Source organism: Lissotriton vulgaris, chromosome 2_1 (assembly GCF_964263255.1).
Source record: "Lissotriton vulgaris chromosome 2_1, aLisVul1.2, whole genome shotgun sequence".
NCBI classification, from domain to species: Eukaryota; Metazoa; Chordata; class Amphibia; order Caudata; family Salamandridae; genus Lissotriton; species Lissotriton vulgaris.
The window spans coordinates 277179461-277197361 of record NC_141687.1 but is presented as its reverse complement, the minus strand read 5'-3'; positions in this window follow the sequence as shown (position 1 = coordinate 277197361).

Here is a 17901-nt window from a genome sequence, read left to right as displayed (position 1 = left end):
CTCAGCAGAAGGCTTTTTCACAGTGTAAAATCACCTTAGCACCAAATTATTTATGTTGTAATTAAGATCTATTACCACCCTTTATACCTTCTCCTTTTTGTTACCCTCAAACGCTGTCATTCACTACAATGCATTTCATTGGGGTGCTGTTATGGGTATTGGTCCCAAGATGGCTGCCATCACTTTCTTGTGGAAATGGTGACAGCCAATCAGATCTCACCATGAGATCTGATCTTAAGCTACGCCCAGGTATGCAAATTTAGATTTCCTTTACTATCTCGAAAACTACTGAACGGATTTACACCAAATAACAAAAGTGTGATCTGCGTAACAAAATCTACCTTCCTGCCAAATATGGTATAATTCAGTCGAGCGATTTGAGCTGTGGCTTGTCTAAAGACTCTATGAAATTAACATGACAAACACACTTATTTTGACCATCCCCTTTCCTCAATCTCTGCTTGACAGATCACCCCAAAACTTTGCATGGACAACAAGAATCACCAGCACACTTTCTGGAAAAATTTCAGAAAGATTGGTTAAACGGCATCAAAAATATTGGCCGGTTAAAAAACACTTCTCCTATAAAAACATGGTCCTAACTATATTTCTCTACGGGCAACCGCCAGTAGGTAAAATATATATAAATATATATTACATATATTATACACACACATATTTCTATATATCTATCTAGCTATCTTTCTATAAATAGATAGATAGCTAGATAGATAGATAGATAGATAGATAGATAGATAGATAGATAGATAGATAGATAGATAGATAGATAGATAGATAGATAGATAGATAGTTCAACATGTAACCCAATCCTGGTTGCAAAAACTGAAGCGCTATCACGGGAGCTGAATGAACTGTCTATTTATTGACACAATGTTCGCAATGGACAGACGCATTTCAGCATGGTCGCCTTTCTCAATACATGCATTTCTCCCACTCCCGAATGGGAGGCAGACTTCACGCCCCCCAGTGCTTCAATATATCTCGACGAGCAACCCTTCTCAGCCAGGTTGCAAAGAAAATAGCACGTAGCGGTCCATGGTTTGGTCACTCCAGATGCCTAGTGAGACTGACGAGTTGAGGTGTTTATAGCCCAAAAGTTCTGATATTCTATCAGCCACCCATTTCCAGTAGGCCCCCATTTTTGGACATTCCCACAGTGTATGCATCAGTGTGCCCTTCAGTCGACAGCCCTTCAGACATTGTTCATCTGTGGCACGACTCATACAGAACAAGAAGATCAATTGAATCAAATGGAATCTAGTCCAAATCAGGATCTCTTTGGGATACACATTTGATGGCCCCCAGTCATTGTTTTCCAGTCTACCCAAATCTCTTTCCCATCTCTCTCTCAAAGGTTCAGGCCGTTACTCACGAGCATAGAGATGAGTTTGGACACTGCATGCTTTGTTAGGGAGGCACCAAGTACCCTGTATTCCAGTGGGAACTCCTCTTCCACCTATCCCTGAAGGGCCTCACATATGCCTAATATGCATCGTATCTGTTGGTATCTCAAAAATGGACTCCCTGCCAATTCATATTCAGCTTGCATATCAGAAAACGGCATCACTGCACCTTCCTTTCATTCTTCACCCAGTTTGAAGATACCCAATAGGTCCCATTTTTGATGTCCACCTATCTTGCGCAGACCACAGAGAAGGTCCGAGTCCCACAGTAGGGTCTCCAATGTCAATGTGCCTCACCAACATAGTGTACACATCATCCTCTTCCATATATTGACCACCGGCTCCATTGGAAAGAGGAGAGGGTTAGCCCTTCGCCACAGTAGCCGGACAGAGGTATCCCTCTGGGGGCCATGGCAGTGCGGTCCACCCTCAAGCAGGATTCCTGTTGGGATGAAAAGGCTCAGTCATTAATAGTCAACAGTTGTGAGGCCCAATAATAGAGCCAGAGATTTGGGAGGGCAATGCCCCCCTCCATCTGAGTCTTGTCAGTAGCAAGAGGGCAATTCCACTCTGTGGAGGTAAGTATACCCAGGACCGGGGAGGGAATATTTTGCAGAATGTACATAACGTTTGGTGAATAGATCATCTTATAAAGGGATGCTTGGCCTATGAGTGATAGCGGATGTTTCCTCCATCTCTCCACAACGCTACGATACACCTCCAGGATTTTCATCAGATTTTCTAAAGATATAAGTCCCGGGCTGGTGTCACAAAAATACCTACGCTTTGGAACTTCCTGGCAGCCCATCAGAAGGGGTAATCTTGGGCCCAGTTTGAGTCCCCCACTCCCACAGAGAATTCCATTGACATATGCCAGTTAATGCAGCTTCCCGCATTGATCCAGAAATCTCCAGGATGTATTTCTATTTCTATTTGGGGGTTTTATAAAGCGCATGGTGACGCAACAACGGCGTGTCCCCGCGCTGAGGACTTGTGCAGAATTGTCAGCAGAGAATGCGGGTTGCCAGCAAGCTAGAGAAGGATTTCATCAGCATGTAGTGAGGTGACATCCTCCCATCCTGAGTCACATCAGAGGCCCTGTATTTGTGCGTTCATTCGGATGCACAGTGGCAAAAAGTAGGAGGGATCATGGGCAGCCCTGACGGGTGTCCCTGGACAGTCCAAAGAGAAGTCCCTGTTAACCTTGACTCTTGCCAGAAGATCTTTATATAGTAGGCTAGCCCAGGATAAAGAATATGGTTCAAAGCCCATCTTGCTAATGATGGCTATCATAAGTGGCCACTCAAAAGAGCCGAAGGCCTTCTCGGCATCCAAGACCAGAATGACCCCCGACTTTCTATGTCCCCTAGCCAAGCATCCCATCAATCTCCACAGATTTTGCCTATGGTCCTGTATCGCATAAATACGGATTGATCCAGGTTAACAAGGGAATTAACCACTCGTATGAGGTGGTTTGCCAGAATCTTGCCTAGGATTTTTGTTTCAGTGTTAAGCAACGAGATTGGCCAATCTTATGTTTGTTTCCTGTCCTTATGGATCAGGGCAATCGTGGTTTCATGAAGGTTGCCTGGCAGGGTGTCAATCTCTCGCCCATGTTAAACATAGAAAGCATGGGTTTTACAGCTTTGGGCATGACACTTTAAAAAAAATTCATGGGAAACCGTTAGGGTCAAACGTTTTGCCATTGTTCAATTGGGTGATATCTGCAGCCACCTTGCACTCAGTGATCTCCCCGTCCAGAATCTCAATCTAGTCAGAGTCTTGATGGGGTGCTGGAAGGTCTTCAACAAAAGCCTCCAGGGCCATACTTCACTCTTCGTAGGCCAACCATAGTATAGTGCCATCCCTAGCCCGGGAGCATGCAACAGACCACACCACACATAAAGCTCTTATTTGCACGTCTTTATTTTTCAGCATGCATCATTAGCTGAACGCACTTTATTAACCACACCCATCAAATTATGTAATACTTGTAAGAAATCTGCCAAGGACCACCAGAGACCTGATACATGTAAACACAGGACACAACATCTCCCCTTTTGCTAAATAAAAAGTACAAACAAATGTATATACCTATGCAAATTATTACTCTTCCATGAGTCATTGAGTTTCTCACACCAGACTTCCAGATTTTGTTGTACGAGATAGAGAAGGGGCTCCTTCATCTGGCCTCTCTGAAGAAGAGTTGGATGCTTGACTTGGACACTCAGCTGGACTTGCCGCACTCACAAGATCTGGAGCTGACGAATATCGAGGCAAAGGCTTTAAGTGTGGCGAGTCTCTGGTTATGGTCATTGGGCAGTTACAATATGTCCTTTGCTCGCCACAACTCTTTGCAGTTCAGTATCAAACTGAGTGTCTGTATGATGTGTCTGCTTTTGTTTGACAAGAGCTTGGTCTCCTTTCTCAAATACTGTGTCTTGATCGCATTGACTCTTATCGGTGTAAACCTTCATTCTGTATTTGTGAGCGGTCATCTAGTCAGGGTCCATTTAATGGCCGGTAGTCCATTGTGGTATCTGTGTTCCAAGTGCTCTCTCGAACAGCAAGGTGGCAGGGCTTTCTCCTGTCGTGGAATGAGGAGTGGCACGATAGGCACAAAGGGCAGGGTTTAAAGTGAACTTGAGGTCAATCCCTTCCAGCGCGGCCGGTTGACCCACCCTTTTCAAAGTAGTCATAAATTGTTCAACAACGAGATTTGTCTGTGGTCAGAGAGGTGTACTTTTCTGATGTATAATGTCCAAATGTTTAAGAAAGTCTTTGAACTCTCTACTGTTGAAGAGTGGACCATTCTCCGATTTGAGAAGAGAAGGAACATCCCATGTTGTAAAATTTCTATCCTGCCTTTCACTGACTCTGTCATGTGCGGTTGATGATTAGTCTTTAACTAAAGAAAAATGTGAGCGCTCATTGACAACTACCATGAGATGATGTCTGTTGTTGAGGAGTCATCCGCAATCCTCTCCCAAGCTTGCATAGACATCAGACATGGTTAACGTGTGCTGGTGTCATTTTGGGCTACAGGCAGTCTCACAGATGACAAGCTTTAAGCTCCCTTTCAACTCGCTCGTCAAAACGCAGGATCCACACCTGATCCCTGAGGGCTCTTTTAGTTGTAGCAATCCCACAATGTCCTTTATGTGCTAGTTCAATAACTTGTTGCCTCAGGCTTTCCACTGAAAGCCTGAGGCAGCAAGTTATTGCACCTCTTAGTAAGACACCATCATGCGTAACAGAAAGTTCTTTACAAACATTTTTGAATTTCTGGTATTCAACATCATCTGTAAGAGTGGAGTATGTTGCCTCCATGATTGGGATTGTGTTGTAATGATTTCCTTGAGCCTAAGCATGTCTTTGCCAGTATTAGTAGCTGTCAGAGCCTGTTCAATAGAAAGAGCTGCAGGCACGCTTGACTTTTTTATGAAGTTAATATAGGCCTCAGCCGCTTTGTATGTAGTGCTATGATGCAGTATAGGCAATTGCGAAAAATAGTCTGCGGGGTTTTGATCTTTCCCTTGTTTGTGCAAAATAGTGTAATCATACTCCTGTAGACACACCCCCCACCTCTCAATCCGATGGGGCATCTTGGCTTTCAGATGTCCAAAGATGGTGAACAACGTTTGATGATCTGTGACAAGGGTGACATTTTTCCGTACTGAAACACATCAAGTGTTCACACACCCACCCTACAGGTGAGCTTTCTTTCTCTGGTTGAGAATAAGCACATTCAGTCTGAGATAGACCACAATGTATCTAAGCATCAGGCTGTCTATTGTGTTTGGCAAGGATTGCTCCCAGCCTCACCGTGCTTGCATCCACCACAATCTTGGTATGTACTTTTGCATCAAAATAAGCCATTTCAGTTGCATTTTCAATTGTGTGCTTCATTTTCTGGAAACTTCAGTTACATTCAGATGACCATTCAAAGGGAACATCTTGCTTTGATAGTTCTCTTAGAGGGGCACTCACAGTGGCAAAATCACAAATATATCTAAAGCAATACCTCGCCTTGACTAAGAAGGATCACAGCATGGTCACATCTTCTGGAGGGACAGTAGATGACAGTGCTTGTGCCTTTTCAGCGCCAGGAGTTATTTCCTATTCAGAGAAAATATGCCCAAAGAAAGTTGTAGGGCATTATTCACTCTGAGCATGATTTTAGGACAATGTTCAAAGGAACTTTGTTGCTTCATGTGATTGTTTTCAGACATATATCTTTCCTCGCAAGTGGCCATCCTACATGCACATGTTGATCTGTGTCAGATATCGCCACCGCACATTCATTTTTCTCATCTTGACCCGATGATGACATCAATGAAATGTTGGACGATGAATTTAATAATGATTGACTTTATTTTGTTTCCACTTGCCTTGGTCGCTGTTGCAGTTTGTCTTTCTAGGAGTGGCAGAGTGCTTCCGGAACTTTCTGGCGTCCATCTTCTTATCTCTTCATGATGCACTCAATTTCTCTTTTGCTTTGCAAACCATTATTGCAAAAAACACAGTTGATGGACAGAATGTAGAACAATGTCATACATTCACCCCAGTACAAGGAGCTTGGGCCTAAATCCATCGTTTTTTTGCACTCCACACCACCCTGGGTTAGACACTGGCTATATGCAAATCAGCCCTGTCCCTGTTCCTCATGGGAACAGTCCAGTCCGAACTACCAAGCCATCTCTTTCCCAGACCGGAATCAAGCATCCAAGGACCGGTTTCTGGCTATTAGCCTTCATCAGCCTGGATAGCTTGACTCCAGTGGTGTGGAGAGCCTGGGACTCACGTCTGAGTATACCCAGCACACTCGGGGTGAAAATTGCAAAAAACACAGTTGATGGACAGAATATAGAACAATGTCATACATTCACCCCAGTACAAGGATCTGGGCCTAAATCCATCGTTTTTTTGCACTCCACACCACCCTGGGTTAGACACTGGCTATATGCAAATCAGCTCTGACCCTGTGCCTCATGGGAACAGTCCAGTCCGAACTACCAAGCCATGTCTTTCCCAGACCGGAATCAAGCATCCAAGGACCAGTTTCTGGCTATAGGGGTATTGCCACAGTCATGGTGGCATCAGTAAGGCCTGACTCCCCTGTGGAGTCGCGCTAGAGTCTTAGGCCCACCCTAGGGAATGACTTGTTTAGTGCGCTAAGGCCGGCAAGAAAAACTGGTGAATCCTGGGTTTTTTCTCTATGAAGGAGTACACTACCTAGAGAAGCACGGGACCAGCATGTACACCACTTAGAGACCACCAAAATATTACAGCAACAGAACCCTTTCCACAATCAGATAGCTATCTGGAAACGGTACATCGATGATGTCCTTGTCATATGGAAAGGTAACAAGGAGTCAGTTGAGGATTTCGTGATATGGTTAATCGAACAAGATGTGTTCTTAAAATTCACTCACACAGCCTCTAACAAAAACCTGGTATTCCTAGACCTAAATATCTACCCAGAAAGGGGGGAGATTAAAGACCAACACCCATTTCAAACCCACAGCAAAGAATTGCCTCCTTTTGTACAACAGTTTCCATCCGAGGCATTTGCGAGACAATCTCCCTTATGGGCAATTTCTTCGTCTTCGAAGAAACTGTTCTGATATCTCAAAATTAAAAAAAACAAGCATCAGACCTAAAAGTGAAACTGCTAAAAAGAAACTACCCCAAAAAGATTGTGCAGAAGGGTCTAAAAAGAGCAAGAAATAACAACAGGGAAGCTCTACTAGAAGGCCATGCACCAAAGGAACCAGAAAAACGCCCTATCTGTGTCACAACCTACAACACTAACTCTAACAGAATTTCCAAAATAGTCAACAAGCACTGGAAAATCTTAAATTGTGGCAAGCTGGTTTTCCCAAAAGCTATGTTCTCACATAAAAGGGGACGGAATTTAAGGGATATGTTGGTCCACATGCGACCTAAGACCATCCAAGAACAAAACGCCTGAATCACAGGCATACAACCTATCCAGGGACATCACCCTTGTGGCATTTGCAGTACTTGTGAATTGACAAAGAAAAGCAAAACAATTAGATTCACAATTGGCTCAACATGGGAGCAGAGGACCTTCACAACTGCACTAACGTCATCTACATGATCACGTGCCCATGTGGTAAAGAGTATATTGGAATGACATCCAGACCCGTTACAGTACGGATCGGGAAGCACAAGAGCAATATACGATGTAAAAAAATCACGACAAAAATGGCTGACCACTATTTGACTATGGGACATGGCATCAAAGATTTGCAGTGGACTGTGATCGAGCAGATCCAAAACAAGAGGGGCCTACTCGAAAAAGAACAGCGTTGGGTGTTTCGCCTAGGAACACATGTAACAGGGCTCAACAATGACATCCCTTGGGCTCAACTAACCTAGCACTCCACACAGAAACACACAAAAATCTAGTGTCTGATGTCACAATAAGGGTTCATAAATATATACAGCATCAGGCTGCCAAATGTGTGTATAGCGGTTATCCTCATTGACGGCATCCCTTGGGATCAACTAACCTAGCACTCCACACAGAAACATAGTGTCTGATGTCACAATAAGGTTTCATAAATATATGACAGCAGCAGGCTGCCTGAATGTGTGTATAGCGGTTATCTACGTTGATGTATGCGCTCGCACTAGCCATGCAGATGAAATATCACTCTACCTTAGAGTTCGTAATTACCAGGTTTCTATTCGCCCAAGCTTTAGGTTTATAAATCACAACGGGATCACCATAGAGCTAAAAACACTTTGGTTCAACAGGTCTCCTTGGTCTATGGGGATAGAAACTGAAGGCGCTACTTATATATAAGTCCTGATGAAGAAGCCTTGAAGCTTTGAAACATGTTGACTTTCCCAGGAGAATCAGCACATTACTAGCATGATGTCTCCGAACCACCTTTTTGACAGTACCACCCTATGACCAAATAAAGTTTCTTTAGTCCATAAGACCAGGTACCTTTTAATATCACACTTTTCATCCACCCCTGACCCTTTCCACTCACTTCAAATACACCTCACATAGCACTACAAAATTAAGTGCTCCAGCGTAGTCGCCAGTTGTAGCACGCCCTGTCCCGCAGCGGGGCGGGAAGACCCTGATGATGAAGCATGACACCAAGGGCCCTTTTGGTGTGTGAGGGGTATTTCAACAAACACAGTGCATGCCTTGACTTCTAGACATACACGCCCCCCCAAAAAACTTCTCTGAGGTAGATCCTTTTGTTTCTTAAAAGAATCCTGGGTACACACTGGGAGTGAGGCAGTATATCCCCCTTGAGAGGGTCTGGGGGAACCGAGGGTTGCCATGCTGCCAAAGAAACAGGGTGGAAAACTGAGGAACTTCTCCTGATTCACTGTTGAGATCGTGCAGGGTGGGTCCCTTGTATGGGGCCGTGGTGGGGGCAGCTTGGCTGAGGTGATGCTGGGCTTTGGTATGGGGGCTCTCTGAGTTTCCCAACTCCCACAGAATGCTATCTGTATAAACAAAACCTGCCTGGACTGGTTTACCCCGTTCTCATACTGCCTGGGGAGCGGCAGCTAGTGTTACACTCTTGCCCCTCTTGAAACTTGATCCGGGACATTGCACCACCACGTGCTGGCCAGACTGAACTGGGGCATACAGGGCAGGGATCAAGTGATAGGAGCATGGCCCGCAACAAAGAACCTAAACCCCCCATCAGAGGCTGCTACATGAAGTTAGTATCGCTTCTGACGGATGACACTCCACTCACGATGCCTGATAATGCTGCCCTTCTACTAGCTATCCAGTCCTCCCGAGAGGCTCTAGAAGGAAGGGAAGGTGAGGTGCACTCATCAGTCTCCATCCTGTGTAAGGATCTCCGCAACGTGGCAGAGAGGGTCACCTCAGCAATAACTAGGATCTCTGAGCAGGAGGACACTGTCCAGGACATCTGCAAAGATGTTGCAGAGGCACGAGCCACTACCAGGGACATAGTGTGGAGACTGAAGGATGCTGAAAACAACACCCTTCAAAACAATCTCAGAATTTGGGGGTTCCCAAAAGGCCTGAGGGCCCGAATGTGGCACAATTCCTTGAAGAGCAGTTGCGATGCGTCCTGCCTCCGGACAAACTCTCCTCATGTTTTATTATTGAGCGGGCGCACTGTGCTTTGGGGGACAGACCTCCACCAGGGCCCCCCACTTCGAGGCAGATAACAGCGCACTTCCTGAACTTCCAGGACAGGGACATGATCCTCACTGAAGTACACAAGATGAGAGAGGTACACCATGACAACTCCAAGATTCAGGGAGGCAGTCATTAAAAAGAGGAGGCTGGGCAATCTGGAGGGGGATGTATGCATGGATACACAGGTGACGACCAGGAGACTGAATTGGAGACCCTTTAGATGGTGGCCATTGCCAACCTAGAACATGAACCCGACTCGAGGTCCCCCCTTCGGATGCCACAGCAACCGGACTGACAGCTGCATCATAATCGTGGGACTGATGACAAGACCCGGGACCTTGTAGTGAGAGTCTCCTTCCCCCAACATGGACAATTTAGAGAGTCAAAGCAGACAATTTTCAATTGAAAGCACATAACCATAGTGCACAGGGGTGGTTGTTGGGTTGTGTGATATTATGCTAAAGGTTTGAATTGGTGTGGGGTTGGGGGCCTGAAGACCTCTCAGAATCCCCTTTTGAGTAGCTCTTCATTATGTTATGGGAATGCAGGGGCCATTGGTGGAGGGGTGGCCGGACACAAGTTAAGTGGTTGGAAGTTGTTACAGTCCAGGGAGGAAAGACACAGACACATTGGCTGACGCCTGGCCTAGATGGAGCTACACTCACCACACCAATCCGCTGCTAATACTTTTGGCAGTCATCACATCCCCTGCACTCTCTGCCCCTATTCCCAGAGTCAGGATGGCTTACCAGTCCTATCCTTGTACGTTAACGACCTGGGAGACAAGGTCAAGAGAGGCTTAGTGAACCAATATATTAAACGACTATAACGGGATGTGGTACTCTTGCAGGAGAACCATCTCAAGGGGACACCGTGCATATTCCTAGGAAGAGGAGCTTACACCACATTAGCACATTCAGGGTACACAACAGGGCCTAGGGGAGTGGTCTATCTGTTCAGGAAGAATCCACCCTTTCGAGTAACGAAGCAGTGTACAGACTCATCCGGTGGATATGTGGGTGTGAAAGAGTTTTGGGGACGAAGCTGATGTTACACTGCTCAGTGTGTGTGCACCTTCCTGACTACAGGCCCCTGCACTGGAGTAGCTAGCTGATATTTTGCTGGAGGTGGACTCCTCACTTCACGTTGTGGGGGTGGAGTTTAACAATGTTACGGTAACAAAGCAGGATAGGACAGAAACAACAAGTTCGTTCGGCTGCACAGCCCAACCCGCTTACATGCTTTTCTGCTTCTCTGGGCTTCTCAGAACTCTGGAGGTGCAAATACAATTTTGATAAAAGGTAATCCTATTTCCCTGGGTCCCACAGACTGTTTTTCAGCCTAGATTACATCTTCGCCTCGGCCGAGGAGGTGGGAATCATAGAACAGGCAGAGTACCTGGCTCAGATCGCTCCCCCTGCTGGTGAAGATGGGTAGACGGTGTGGTAGGGGAACAGGCTGGAAACTTAGGGCTAGATGTAGGTAATCTCATTTTACCGATTCCTAAATACCAAATTTTACCTATTCGGTATTTAGGAATCGGTAAATAAGATGTAGCTAATAAATTGGTAAAATTTACTGATTCGGCAATATTTCTTGTTACCGATTCAGTAATACCGATTCGGTAATAAGAAATACCTTCCCAAGGCCTATAGGAATGAATGGGAAGCCATTCACTATTACCGATTCGGTATTTACTGAATCGGTAATAGCGGGAGCATATTCAAGGGTGGCAGGGTGTCACATTGACACCCTGTTGCACCCCTGAATCATGCATGTGTGCACATGTGGCGCACATACATGCCCTAAGGGCATGTATGTCTGCCACATGGCACCTTAAAAAAAGCAAATTATTGCTTTTTTAAAGGTATTGGGTATTTACCACCAACTTGTAGTTGGTGGTAAATAACGAATCCTTAAAGCAAAAATGCACTCACTTGAGCGCTACCTACATAGGTAATAAGGATTCGGTAATTTACCAATTCCTTAAAATAAGGAATCTGTATTTTACTGATTCCTTAAAATAAGGAATCAGTAAATTACTGCATCCTTATTTCCAGCCTTCTACATTAGAAAGGGCTAAATACCGGTCGTTAACAGGAAAATCACTGATTTTCAGCCGTTACCGACTGGTATTTAGCTACCTACATCTGGCCCTAAATGCGAGGTACTTGCGAGACCAAGAGGTGGCAGTTGAACTGAGGGTGGACTCTGAGCTCTACTTTCAAATCTGTAAAAGGTCCTGTAGAAGCGCAGTTAGCTCGCTATCTGTATTAAGTTGTGGCATGCCACAGGAGGGGATAAAAACAAGGTGTTGCCTCACATTGACCTGTTTGCATTTAAATCTGTAGGCGGTATGCATATGAGACCGCATGTAGAAGCCTGTAACTGAGCTTAATGTTTAGACCGAATATTTTACTTAATTTATATATATTTGTCAGCACAATTTTTTTTGTTATGGACAAAAGATGGCAACTTTGCCGGCACTTTACGTCAACATAAAGCTCCTATATTTGCATTGAAAAAGAAAAAATAAAGAAACTTCATTCTCAGTGCTGGTGTAGACAAGGTGAGAATAATCTGAAATGATCTTGTGATAATGGAATAGCATGAAATGAACTATTACTTTTAGTATGTGCATGACTAGTATTGTATAACTGAAGGTATCATATGATTTGTATCAAGTCATTATTATTACTTTTTACTATTCTGATCTCCCAAAACAAGCCTTTCTAAACTCTCCGTCTGACTCTTTCCCCGCCACCTCCCTTTTACTTATCCCCCTTCACCTCCCAAGCCTCCTCCTACTGCTATGAGCTCCAAAACAAAAAACAAAAAAACAAAAATGTTATATCCTTCCCTTCTATCCTGCCACTATTCCTATCAATCCAAATAACAGACTAACATGTCCATCACTCAAATTAATTTCATATTCCACTATACGAATTCACCACTAATCCTTTATGGGTTCCGGAGTGCGGTGCCACTCACCAAAAAAACACTTCTACACCCCATCAAGGGTAGCAAGCGCTATATAATTGCAAACCTTTTTCCCTCTTCTATCCCTCCACTATCCTTCTCAATACAAATAACTGACTAACATATCCACCACTCAAATTACTTTCATATTTTCGCCATTCTAATTCACCACTACTCCTTTATGGGTTTTGGAGTAACAGGCTATTTGTAGAAAAAGCTATTCGACTCCTCGTCAGGGGTAGTAGGCAATATATAAATGCAATTACAATACAATACAATACTTAAAAGAAAAATCAAAACTCAGTCTCGTTCAAAACGGTGCTTTGGGAGGCATATAAAATGGTTCTCAGGGACAGTGCCCAGAACATTATTTATCAAAAGAAGAGGAGGGCGGTGGGAACCCTGGAGTGGCTTGAAGGTCAGCGGCTGGAACTCGAGGGAAGCCTTGGACCAGATCCAGACCCCCTTAGCCTTAGGAAGCTAGATCTCCTGAGAGATGAATGCCAAACTCTGGCACTTAAGGGAGCAAATAACTAAATGTTAGCTGCATTACACAAACTATATGGTGCCAGCGACTAGGCCGGAAAGCTCCTAGCATGGTTGGGAAAGAGACATGAGCAAGGTGGGTGCACCAAGTAGTTGGTCTGGGGGGAGAGTGTGCTAATGCCGACAAAGCCATAGCCAAGCATTTGTTTGCTACTACGAGGAATTCTACAGGTCAGGTAACTGCAAGAGTTGTCCCAAATTGAACATTATCTGGAGACTGTAACCGCCCCGTATTGGATGCAGGGGCTTGCGCCTCGCTTGAAGCCAAAATCACACTGGCAGAAGTTCAAGCTGTCACAGCGAAGCTTAACCCTAACAAAATCCTGGACCAAATGGAATTCCTGCGTAGTTCTATAAATGCTATATAGTCTGTTAGGACCCCACCTCTTAAACATGCTCTTGGAAGTTGGCAAACAAGGCACTCTCCCACCAGATCTCTGGTGTGCAGTCATAGTAGTAATCCGCAAAGACGGTAGGCCGAAGGAGTGTTGCTACTCATACCGTCTGATTTTGTTACTTAACACTGAGGTAAAAACCCTGACCACAATATTGGCCACCAGACTCTTACAGATTATCACACCCCCATTCATAGGGACAGTCAGGCTACATGCCCAGTAGGTCAACACAATACAATCTCAGACGCACGCATAAATGGCCGAACAAGATAAGAGGTTGGCCAGAATCCCATGTCTTTCTAGCACTGGATGCAGAATAGACGCTATATGCAGTGTACTGACCCATTCTTGAACACACACTGGTTGTTTGGGTTCGGTCCCCACTATAGGAAATGGGTTATTATGTCAGGCCCCAGTGGGTGCAGTCAGGGTAAATGGAGTGCTGTTCTTGGAGTTCCCCATTGTTAGAGGCACAAGGCAGGGTTGCCCTTTGCCCCATCTCCTATTCACCCTCACTATGGAATCACTAGCATGTTCAGTTCGTGACCAACCAGGAATTCATGGTTTTAAGCTTGCGGGAGGGACCTCAGTAGAAGAAAAGATTTCTCCGTACGGGAATGATATTCTTCTTTACATCACAGATCATTCCATATCCCTCCCTTTAACCTTCCAGCTGTTCGAGGACAATGGGAGTTACTCTGGTTACCACATCAACTAGTACAAATCGGTGCTCTAACTCCAACAGGATGGGAAAGATGTGCCCACACTCTAGTTGCCTGACGCATACAGCGCTTGGATTTAAATATTTAGGTATATTCATGACACTAGGGAAGGGACTCTGCTTTGAGTGAAATCTTGGGAGGGTGGTGTGAGCCTGCCGAGAAGAAATGGAGAGGTGGCAGGAGCTGCCCCTCCTGATAATCAGGATAGCAGCCCTGTTTAGAATGATCTCACTACCCAAACGCATTATATTTTTGCAGGACACATACTATTGGATCTTCTCAGGCATCATCGCCACGATTGAGGGTGACATGCAGACTTTGTTATGGAATGTTAAACACCCGCCCAGAATTACCCTACAACATACCCAGTACAATGGACATTGACATACTGCGTGCACAGCTCTTTTTTCTGCGGTCTCAGCCTTGTTGAGTCCAAGAGAGACATAGCTCATACTGGGGGGTGTAGGAATGCTCAACACTTCAGGAATGGAGACAGGGTATTGACATGTACATGGTGGCTGAAGAAGCTACATACATCAGCAGGGGCTCCCCTGAAAATTCCGTCAGGTGTGGGGTAAATGAATGCAATACTACTCATTGGAAAAAACTGGAAGACAGTGGGGGAAAGGGTCAGGGTGTGCCCTGATGAGTGCTGGTATTCTATGGCATGGTAAATTGATGTCCACAACTTGCAGTTTATTTCTGATATTGGATCTGTACAGGCCAATGGATGTCTCGGGATGGGGTGGGAGGATGGGGAGATAGTTGTTTATGGTTGTTGTTCCTACTATGTGGTCACTGGGGTTGGACTCCAAATTTACTTTAATGGTGCTTTTATTCGCTATTGCTACAATGTTTTTAGAATAAAAGAAAAATATATATTAAAGAAAAATAAGAGTGTACCTTTCATAGTCGACATACGGCATTGGTTTGAACTTGGTCCCTAACATCTTCTTGATTTGATGGTATGATATTTCAACAGCTTGTGATATCTTCTTTATCCCCTTTATTACTTTGTCACCTGCAAGGGTCTTTAAGTATTTAATGATCTTTTTGTCATCTGTTTCTTCTATAGCATCTATGAAGTCATCGAACATTTCAATCCAGGCAGTCAATCTGGTACCAATATTCTGCTTTTTGGCGATATGGAATGGAGCTGGTGGTTTCAGGAACACAGTGGCATTGTATTTTGTGCTGTTTCCTACTAATGTTGAGAGTATGTGCTACACAGGCAGCGTTTGATCTTCAGTATCACTTGGTCCAGTGGCACCTCTCACTAGTGCTTGGGTCGTCGATTCCAAGCTGAGGTCAGTGGGCACCATCTTCCTTCTTCATGTTGAGTAACGATTTCACTTCTTGCATCTGTTCTTCACAGTTCTCTACATTATGCATTATACCTGGCTGTCGTTACCTTTAGCGCTTCTTCGTACCTGGTTGTCACTGTCTTTAGCGTGTCTGCTTTGTATTGATGCCGGCGTTTTGTTATGCTGTATCTCTTCTTTTGGCCTTACCAGTAGATTTTTGGCAGGCTCACTCTGTAGGGCCTTTACCATCTTCAAAGGCCTCTCAAAAGCTGGAGTTGAGCTGTGACTTCACATGCGCCTACTGTAGACCACTTCTTGAGGCGCATGTGGCACACACAAGCAGTTTGCTGGACCACAGCAAACTCTCAGGGAGAACAGTCTGGTAATGGTGGGGGTGCACATATTCCTTATCTCATCACCAGTTGTAGTGTCTTCCCCAGCCCGGGAGCCCATGCCACACAAGAAGCTGTGGTTTGCACGTCTTTATTCTTCAGCATGCAATCATTAACTGAACACACTGCATCACAAACTTTATTAACCACACCCAGTCACACCCATCAGATTACGTAATACTTGTAAGGAGTCTGCTGAGAACAACTAGAGAACTCATACACAGGACACAACACAGCCACCAGAAACGTTCATTAATCAATATATATCAGACTGTATTCCCATCTGTTAGTTTGCTTCATTACCCCACTTGAAATGTGAAAATTGCTAATAATATGAGTACACTTTTCTTTAGTCAACTTCAGTAAAAAAAGGTTATATGGGCTTCCTGGTTAGGAGCGTCAAACAGTACATGAACTCAGTGTGCATGGGGAATGCTCTCCATCCTCCAGGAAAGTTCAATACCCACCGACAAGTAGGGTAGGGGAGGGGCATACTGTAGTCGAAACTGATATCTTATGGGCCTGATTCAGAGACCTTCCACCCTTGTAAATATATGTATGTTCCACTGATGTAGCTGTGCATAATAAAACGATGCTATATTTATGGCATGACTAGGTATGCACTAACATTCAATCTGATGAGAATTTGTATATGTAATGGAGACAGTCAACACAATCCCACATGTATTACATGCGTAAAGTATGAGATTTAGAATTACAAGCAGAAATCGGGATAACTTTCAAACTTCACATAAAGGCATGAGTAGGAACATTTGATACATTTCTTGACAGATTCAGAGTAATTGGCAACGTTGTATGTGAAGTTATAGGAAACCAAGTTTGTAGAATGGCAACTGTGATAAACTATTGCACATAAAATGACTGATCAAAATTTTCAAGATAACTTGCATTTGTGATTTGGCAGAAACAAAGTTACTGAATGTTTCTTTTTCCAAAATTTAATTTGCCGGTTTTTAAAGACTTGAATGCCATTAACCTCAAAATTGGGTTCTCTACATGCATTGCATTGATCTTGTTTCAGATTCACCACTCCTTCATAGCCTACATCTTGTCAGTGAACAACATTGCACTGTTTTTCTAAACTGCCGCTGCTTGGGAGGTTTCCTATGGTGTCCTTCCTCACCTTGTTCCCCCCATAAAATTCCTTTCTCATCCAGACTCCCTCCAAACTTCTTTTCTATTATTCCTTCTGTTGGGCTTTCAGTGGGGACCATCTTCAGGATTCCCATACCCTCTTATTCTTATTCCCACTCTGTACACCTCTACTCTTTTTTTTTTTTTAAGAGTTTTATATAGCGCAAACTAGACCCGGTAGTTATCAGGTATCCAGACTGAAAATAAAAATGACTCCAATGTACTGCCCTGTTTCTCCCAGATTGAACTCTGCTCGGTGATGGAATCCTAGTGCAGGTGGGATAACAGTTGGGGGGAATGGCGTGGCAAAATTGGGAGATTATGTGCCATTTTTTACCTAGATGCTGCAATGCAGCTACTTGTAGCAAAAATATACCCTTTTAAGAACATATATTCCTGTAGAATGCCATCACCACCATCCCAAGAGTCACATGACTAGGATGATAGCTCCACTGAAGCACCACCTATGATTGCCAGGACCTCACACCATCAGAGAGACATTATCAGAGAGAGTGAGACAGGCACTATCCCAACAACTGGTAGTAGCACGTAGTTAAACACGTAACCCACAAGTTTGGAGTAATCCATGCACACGAAACTCTAAAGGTCTACCTCCATATCTTCCTCTAAGTCCTCATTTTTAATTACCCTAGTCACATTATTGCACAGGCAATCCTGAGAGACAGTAAACTTCTTGTTTGAAGAACCAAGAATATGATCTGTAACAAAGTTGTATTTCACAGTTTTATACTCCCTCTAACTAGCCTTGACCATGCAGAATGAACATTCATCCCCCCCCTAAATGTATATC